Source organism: Psammomys obesus, unplaced genomic scaffold, assembly GCF_907164565.1.
Source record: "Psammomys obesus unplaced genomic scaffold, mPsaObe1.curated_primary_1811, whole genome shotgun sequence".
Taxonomy (NCBI): domain Eukaryota; kingdom Metazoa; phylum Chordata; class Mammalia; order Rodentia; family Muridae; genus Psammomys; species Psammomys obesus.
In genome coordinates, this window is record NW_026585797.1 from 7,950,684 (window position 1) to 7,958,562 (window position 7,879).

The window sequence follows — 7,879 nt, forward strand, 5'->3', positions numbered from 1 at the left end:
TCTTTCTTTCTTTCTTTCTTTCTTTCTTTCTTTCTTTCTTTCTTTCTCTTTCGTGTGTGTGTGTGTGTGTGTGTGTGTGTGTGTGTGTGTAACTCAGAAGATAGCTTGAGGGAGTCAGTTCAGCATAAGTGAGTCAGGTCCCTCCTTTCACTGTGTGGTTCTTGGGGGTTCAACTCAGGTTGCCAGGCTTGGTAACAAGAGCTTTTACCCAAAGAGCCATCTCACCTGCCCTAATTAGTGTTTCCTAACAGGAAAGTGTATTGGAGTCATCGGGCTGTAGAGTCCTCATAGACACACAGAATTGAGAGACAGCTCTGGGAAATGCTGGTGTCCTCTTTCACTGAGGAAAAAAAAAAGTGTGGATCTTAGAGGCCACCCCAGAGTGCACACATACAAAGCATTGTCATGGGTGTCAATTAATGTCTACTGCAAGAAGAAACCAAAGGGTAAACAGCAACATATGATTCTAGCCTAGTATTGGGACTGTCAGACTCTGAGAGGCCCCATCCATCCTGACCCTCGCTGCACATGCCCCATGTAATCCCCGCCCTTGGCAACTTGATTTACTACCTAGCTTCTAGTGATGTGCACTGGAAGAGGGAATGGCATGTTCATAACTCCAAGGCTTTCTTTGAAGTGCCTTCTCTTTCACCTTCATTTTCTCTCAGGTCCCTCATTCTCACAAAGCCAGGTGCAATGTTTTAAATAGCCCTGACTGTGGAGGAACCTGTACAGGAGGAATGTATGTCTCTGAGCAGTAGCCATCAAGAACTTGAGGCCCTCAGTCCAACAACCCTGGAGGAAGTCATTCTGCCAACAGACATGAGTGAGCTTAGGAGAAGATGCTGTCCTTGCTCATCCTGTGATGCCCGTGGCTTTGGCTGAGAGTTTGACGTAGACCCACAAGAGTCCCTGGCAGTCAGAGGTTGTCAGCTTGGCAGGGTCTGGGCTTCTGAGCCAGGAGCAATGAGGTAGAGCTGCTGCTGCAGCTGTTAGGGTTTGGGTGGTTTGCCATGCAGGAGCAGATGACTCATACATCCACTTGGTACTTGGTGCTGAACTCAAATTCTTCACAAGAGAAACAGAATTTTTGGATATGTAGAGAATCTCAGAGGTCATCCTCCTAACCTCTTTGCTGTGATGTGCTTATGGGGTCAGAGGTTAATGAGAGCTGATGAGGCTGCAGAGCAAGCTGGGCACTGGTCCTGGATTCTAAGGGCCTGGAGGCACTTAGCACATGTGGCCTTTGTATCGAATGCCTTTTTGTTGTTCTCCTTAGAGGTGGAGAGACAGCTCAGCGAGTGAGAGCACTGGCTGCTCTCACAGAGAACCCGGGCTTGGATCTGAGCACCCACATGGCAGCTCTCAACTGTCTGTTACTCCAGCTCCATTGGTTTTAACATCCTCTTCTCATTTTTGTATATGTGTATGTATATGTATGCATATACATATATCTGTTGCACATAGGCAAATGCTAATCCACAGAATAATAAATAAATAAACAAATCTTTAAAGAAACTGCAATTACCTTAGTGTTTCTAGTTATGTACCAGTAACAACCTGATCATCTCTATACTGGGAACAAACAAGTCTAAAAATGAAGCAATTTTACCTATTTTAAGATAAGATGATGTATGTCTCTTGTAGATATTTGTGTGACACGATGTGGAGTGATATGACTTATAATGAATTATTCTTTGATAATTCCTTACATCCACAGTCTTCCATATCTGTTGTTTTTTAAAACAACCCCGATGTGGGAATAATTAGCTCTCTCTTGCCAATATGTCAGTAAATAACGCAGTCATTTATCTGTGTTTCCAGTGAGAACCTGACCCCAGCTGTCCTAGGCCAGGCTGCAGCTGGTAGATCTTTCAGTGACTTGGCACCATGGCCAGCCTGAGGCCGTCAGTGCCTCAGTTATTCTGTCTGGGTAGGCTGCTGCTTCACTGCTGCCCCTGTGACCTGCTGCTCCAGCAACACTGAGTGAAATGAAGAACTTCTCAAGACTCTCTTTTTGGGTGTGTGTGACAAATACCAACTGTGTGTAGCAGCACTAAGGAAGGGTAAGAGAACGAGAAAAGGGGATTGATTTTGCAGAGCGGCACTCCCACTGTGGCTGTCACCTACACTCTGCCTTGCCTGGGTCTGTGGGAAGGCTGTTGTGTCACGCGGAAGCCCTGTCACAGTGAGGGGAAGCACTGCTTGCGGAAGTGGACGTGAATCATGTGAATGTGAGCGGGTGAGGCAGATTCTACACAGACGGCGTCACATCAGGCAGCTCTGGCATGTTACTGCAGACTTCATCAGGCTGGTTATAACGTGGAGCCAGGACACACATGTCGCAATGCCATCAGACTCTGCCAACCTCGGCTCCAAGCCTCACGGTTGTGTGCGCACATGCATGTACAGGCCTGGTGCACGGACAGATCTCCACCCTGTCCTTCATCCCCACATGCTGCTGCACGTGTGAGTGTGTGTGCGAGTGCGTGCGCACACCTGATTAGACAGATCTCCTCCGCGTGTGACTGCTCATTTCAGGCCTGTTGACTTGAAGCCTCCTTCAGTGGCTTGTGTTGTTTCGTGTCTAATCTGCATCCGTGCGTATTCAACCTGAACTTACTGTTCTCTGTCCCCTCCTCACCCTGTTCAGACCTTTTGTTCTGTTGGTTTTTCCCTGGAGCCCTCGGGTCCAGGTTCTTTGCAGCAGAAACAGTGTCCCACAACATTACCTTAAACACTGAACTTGGGGCTTTCCTGTCCAACTCATGTTTTCTGAGTTCTCTGTCTTCTACTCTAGAGATTCTCTCTCACTTCGGTGTCAAACCCTCCACAGTTGTTGAGACAGGGAGCCCGGGAAGACACATTTTAAGACCTTGCCTCTCTCTAAATGTCTTTCCTTTAGTCTCACAGGTAGTTTTTCTGGGTACACATTCAAGTCTATAAAATACTTTCCTTGTAAATTTAAAAAAATATCACTGTTATTATCTTCTGGTGTCTGAGGCTAGATCTAATGCCACTGTGATTCGTGTTCCTGTGGGCATGGCTTTATTCTCCTCTCTGAGAACTTTTTAAAATTACCAATTTTTAAATCTTTAATCTTTAAGATTGTGCAATTTCCAGTAATATGTTTATTGAGCTACTATATTCATATGCTTTCATTTGAACATTTCTGTGTAAGTTTTTCCTTAAAAAATCTTTTATTGTTTTTTTTGTGAATTGCACATCATGAACCTTAATCCCACTCAGTTCTCCCTCCCCTCATACATACTTGCCATCATTCCGACAGAGAAAAAAAATCTTGTGGAAGCTGCAGTGTGTCTCAGTGTGTCCCACACTATACCCTTTTGTCCATGCTTCTTTGCTTGCAAATGTTTGTTGCAATGACTCTTGGTCTGGTTTGAGGCCTCTGGCTTCTGCTGCTTTGTCAATACTGGAACTTACCATCACTCCTCTCAGATATCCTGCTGTTGCCCTGTGTCATGGAGATCCTGTAGTTTTGCATCTGTAGGACTGGCCCCTTCATGCACTCCAGCATCAATGGGGTAGATGTTAGGACTGGCCAACTCAAAGCACTGAATATAGGCCTGAGAGCTATCTGAGCTGGTCAGCCTGCTAGCTCTCCTGATCTCATGCCCTTGGGCTGGCTCACCTGCAGTCCCCACAACCAGGGCCAGCTCTGCCCTGCTGCCCAGGCAAGGTGCAGGGCCCTCCCTCCTGAGTGTTACAGCTGGTGAGAGACATGGCCAGTTCTCCCACTCTCATGACCTCAGGGCCATCTCTGCTGCCTGCCATAGGTGAGGGAGGGAAGGAGAGTGTCTTTCTTATCAGAGCCACAGCAGACAAGAGGCAGGACCAGCTCTCCCACACTCATGTCCTTGAGGCCTGGCTCACCTACAACCCCTACATCCAGGGCCAGCTCTCCTATTCTGTCCAGGTGAGGTGCAGGGCCAGCTCTCCTGAGTGCTGCAATAGGTGAGGGGCAGGGCCAGCTCTCCTGAGTGCTGCAGTAGGTGAGGGGCAGGGCCAGCTCTCCTGCTCTCATGATCCCAGGGCCAGCTCTCTTGTGATGCTCAGGTGAGGGTGGGGCCAGTTTTACATAGCTCTCAGATATTAACATGTCCCTGGGTAGCAGCCCAGACCAGGTATGTCCTCCTTGTCTTTGAAGGCAGAGCCCTGCTGCTTCAGGGCCATGAACCCAGATGTGGTACCTGGTGGCAGCACAGGCCAGAAATGCACCATGGTCCCAGGTGGCACCTTGGCTACACACATCAGGCTGTTCCTTACTCCCTCAAATCTCAGGTTCTACCTCTCTTCATTGTGCCCGCATCCTTCTGTTTCTCTTTCTTTTCCATTTCCACCACTCACTTGCTCCTCCCAGTGGTGCCTAGGATCATTGAATATCTGAGGTCATCTCAGGAGTGCTGTGCTCCAGTCATGCATTATGGCACCAGGCAGGGGTCATCTTGGACATGGCTTGCCCTACCCCCTCAGGCCTGCACTGTGCCAGACTGGTGGTCATCTCAGGCTAGCTCCCTGCCTGGGCCCCAATGGCACCCATCTTGAGCTCATTCCTGGCCTTGGCCTGCCCGACTGGTCCCATGCAGGGGTCATCTGTCTCTAGCTCACTCCCAGCAGGGCATATGGTCCTAGGCAGGGTTTTTCTAGTCTCCGGCTTACTCCTCACCCTGGAAGCCCATATGGGTCTGCTCAGTGTCTTGGTCCTCTCTGGCTTTCTTTTTCAGAGAATATTAGGCTTCTAGCCATTCAGTGTTCACAGGTAAGATCACTGAGTGCAGACACAGCCTCTCTCCCATGTACTGACACACATGTGACACAGCAGCCACACCTGCAATGCTTCTAGGGGAAGCATGTCTCTCCTTGTGTGTTTTCTCTTTTTGAAACTCAGATACACTTCTTAGCTTGAAAGTTTAATATGTTATTTCCTACCCTGTTTCTTTGCTCTTTCATTTCATTACCTGGAAAAATTTTTTAAATTTATTTTTAAAATTTAACTTAATTTTGTGTTTGTAGGTATTTTGTATGCATCTCTTTCTGTGAACCTTGTGCTTTGTGCCTTTGGAAGTCATATGAGGAAGTTGAATACCCTAGGACTGGGGTTATAGTTGGTTGTGAGCAGCCATGTAGGTGCTGGAAGTTGAGCCCAGGTCTTATGGAAGAACAGATAGTGATCTTAACTGCTGAGCCATCTCTTCAGCCTCTGTTTTTGCTTTGTTTTAATTCTTTTCATTTTAAGAGTATTTTATCATCTTCTCTCTTCCCCTCTTTCTTTTCCTCTCTTTCACTCTCCCTCCCTCTCCCCACTGTGTATGTGTGTGTATTCATATAGGCCAAAGGAGGTCATTGAACATCTTTCTCTATCACTCTCAGCCTTGTTCTCTTGTCGATAATGGTTTCTCAAAGGATCTGGAGATTGTGTCTTTGAAATATGCTGGTAGTCATCTGGGCAGTGGTGGCACCTGCCTTTAATACCAGCACACAGGAGACAGAGGCAAGTGGATCTCTGTGAGGTCGAGGCCGGTCTGGTCTACAGAGCAAGTTCCAATTCTTAATTATTCTTTTTTGAAAATATCTTATTATTATTTTATTATCAATATATGTTCTTTTAGCTTGCTTTTAGATTTTAGGTATACTTTAGTTTAGAAATTAAATTCTTTTAATTTTGTGCAGTTTACTTCCCCCAGGCATTTTTTTTACTCTTTTTTTTTAAATATTTACTCTTTAAAATTAAAAAGAAATGTATGCATCAACCCTGTTGTGTCTGGAAGATGCTGTTTCCTTGGAGCCGTCCAACAACCTCTGGCTCTTACAATCCTTCTACCTCCTTTTTCACATAGGTCCCGGAGACCTAAGGAGAGAGTTTCCTTGCAGAGACATCTTTGCAAAGGAATTTTCATCCAGCAAACATGGCTACTCTGGCAAGGAATTGCAGCCAAAGGTCTGTTTGATCCGGCTGCAGTGGCATACCTTTAATCCCTTTGGCTAGAATGCAGACATGCCCTTAGTCTACACCAATGAAGATAAAGTTGGTTTGTAGAAGGAAGCACCCATATTTGAAAGTGACCTCTAATTGAGGGGCAAATAAAGTAAAGTGACAAACCAGAGAAAGATTTGACAAAATGAGTCTGAGATGGGATATATCCAACTCTCACAAGGACAGTAAAGAGAAGCTACTTTAAGAGCAGTTCAGTAGGGTACAGTAGAGAGTTCAGTATACAGTACAGAAGAGTTGAGTTCTCCACAGTACAGACAGTTCAGTGTGGTTCAGTTGAATGCAGTTGTGTTTAGCTGAATTCCCAAAGTTTGGTGCAGTTCAGTTCGTGGAGTTCAGAAGCAGAGCAATTCAGGAGAAGCTAAGAGAAGCCAGTTTGAATCAGTTAGCTTGGAGACGAATTGAGTCAGAGCAGTTGAACCAGCCAGCCAGAGTTTGCAAAGAACTAGAAAGGCTGAGCTTATTCAGCAGTATGCCTCTGAGATGACAATTACATCAGGCAAATAAAAGTTACTTTTACCCATCCCATTTAGGGCTGAGTGATCCACAGTCTCTCACTCTCGGCACATTGTCCAGTTGTAGATGTCTGTGTTAATCACACTCTCCTGCAAGAGGAAGCCTCTCTGAGGAGGATTAGGAAGTACTCTGTGCTATGGGTATAGCAATATGTTGTCTGGGGTCATTTTATTGTTATTTTTCTTTAGCAGCATCGTGATGGTATGCTTTCTTCCAGGTCCATAGCCTGTGTAGTTTCATGTCAGCAGTGTCAGTTCTGAGTTTCACCTCATGGAGTGGCCCTTAAGTAGAGGCGAGAAAAGGTGGTTGGTTACTCCATAATCTACATGCCGCTATTATGCCAGTGTGTCTTGCAGGCAGGTCACTATTGCAGATCCCAAGCTTCATGTCTGGGTGAAAATGATTTTTTTTCTCTTCCAGTAGAGTGCATAGCACCTTCAATTACCATGGACACTAGTCAGGAGAGGTGAAGCTTCAGGTGGGCCCCAGTTCCTTTATCCTGCCCTTCTATCATCCTTTCCATTTATTCTTCCTGTTCTAGCCTCATCTTATGTAATACCATACTCTATTGTCCCTTCCTTGGAAGATTTCCTCTTCCCTCCTGGTCATTTACTAGGTACATAACCTCTTTGATTATTCTAAATATATATGTCTATACTAATAAATATAGATCATATATACATACATAAGGCTTAAAAGATAACATTCACATGTAAGAAAACATGCAATATTTGTCTTTTTGAGTCTGGGTTACCTCATTCAGAAAGATGGCTAGCTCCATCCATTTACCTGCAAATTTTATTTTTCTTAACAGCGCAATAATATCTAATTGTATAAACATGCCACATTTTCATTATCCATCAGCTGACGGATATCTAGGCTGTTTTCAATATTTGACTATTATGAATAGAGCAGCCACGAACAAGGATGAACAAGAGTCTCTGCAGCAGAATATAGGGTCCTTTGGGTGTATACCCAGGAGTGGTGTTGCTGGATCTTGTGGTAGATCTACTTTTAGTTGTCTGAGAAATCTCCACACTGATTTTGAGAGTGGCTGTACCAATTTGTATGCCAACCAGCAATTAATAAGCATTTCTCTTTCCCTGTACTCTCACCAGCATCTGCTATCATTTGTTCTATTTGTCTTGACCATTCTGACTGGGTTAAGCTGAAATCTCAACTTTTTTTTCCCTGTTTTCTTCCTTGGGGGAGGGAGGAAGGATATGAAATTGGGTGGGTAGGGAGATGTTCAGAATCTAGAAGGAGTGGAAAAAATATTGTAGAAATATATAGTAAGAAACATTTTAAGGGAAAACCAAGAAATAGAAAACAAATTGTTATTATTATTAC

General features: G+C 45.0%; 1 pseudogene; it reads right to left on the bottom strand.

The window, feature by feature from the left end:
- Positions 1–4,747: 4,747 nt before the first annotated feature.
- On the bottom strand, positions 4,748–4,871 carry LOC129670868 (small nucleolar RNA SNORA17; annotated as a pseudogene).
- Between the last annotated feature and the right edge of the window lie 3,008 nt (positions 4,872–7,879).